Consider the following 556-nt stretch of genomic DNA (forward strand, 5'->3'; position numbering starts at 1 on the left):
AGTCTGTTTTAATCAAGATGTACGGCTGAAACCTGTCAATCATGGATGACCCTGCTGGTATTTAAAATGCTAGTGGCATAGTTTCCAGAATCACAGCAACATGCCACCTGCCCCAATATGACAAACTGACAGATGAGTGATATAGTGGAGTGGAGTGCAAATGGCCTCTAATTTCCACCAAGGCACACCTAATAATACAGAAAATCATTATACATTTCAGGATGTTGGGGTTAGATATCCTGAGGTTTTCTGTTTTGAGGGGTAAAATTCATGTAAAATATTGCATTTTATTAATAATACTTTGTTGTTGTTGTTAAGTGCCGTTGAGTCAGTTCTGACTCATAACGACCCTATATAGTGGCTGGTGAGCTTGAACCGCTAACATTGTGGTTTAAACTGAGTTTGCAGTCCAGCGCATTAACCCACAGCACCACACCAGGACTCCCATAGTGCTTTAGTACTATTCAAAATAACATTTAAAATTAATGTGCCAGGAACTGAATTCAGCCTCATTTAACCATTCTACAGGTTTGCAACTCTCTTCTCCCAATTGCCT

The sequence above is a fragment of the Chrysochloris asiatica genome, unplaced genomic scaffold (assembly GCF_000296735.1).
Source record: "Chrysochloris asiatica unplaced genomic scaffold, ChrAsi1.0 scaffold00108, whole genome shotgun sequence".
Lineage (NCBI taxonomy): Eukaryota > Metazoa > Chordata > Mammalia > Afrosoricida > Chrysochloridae > Chrysochloris > Chrysochloris asiatica.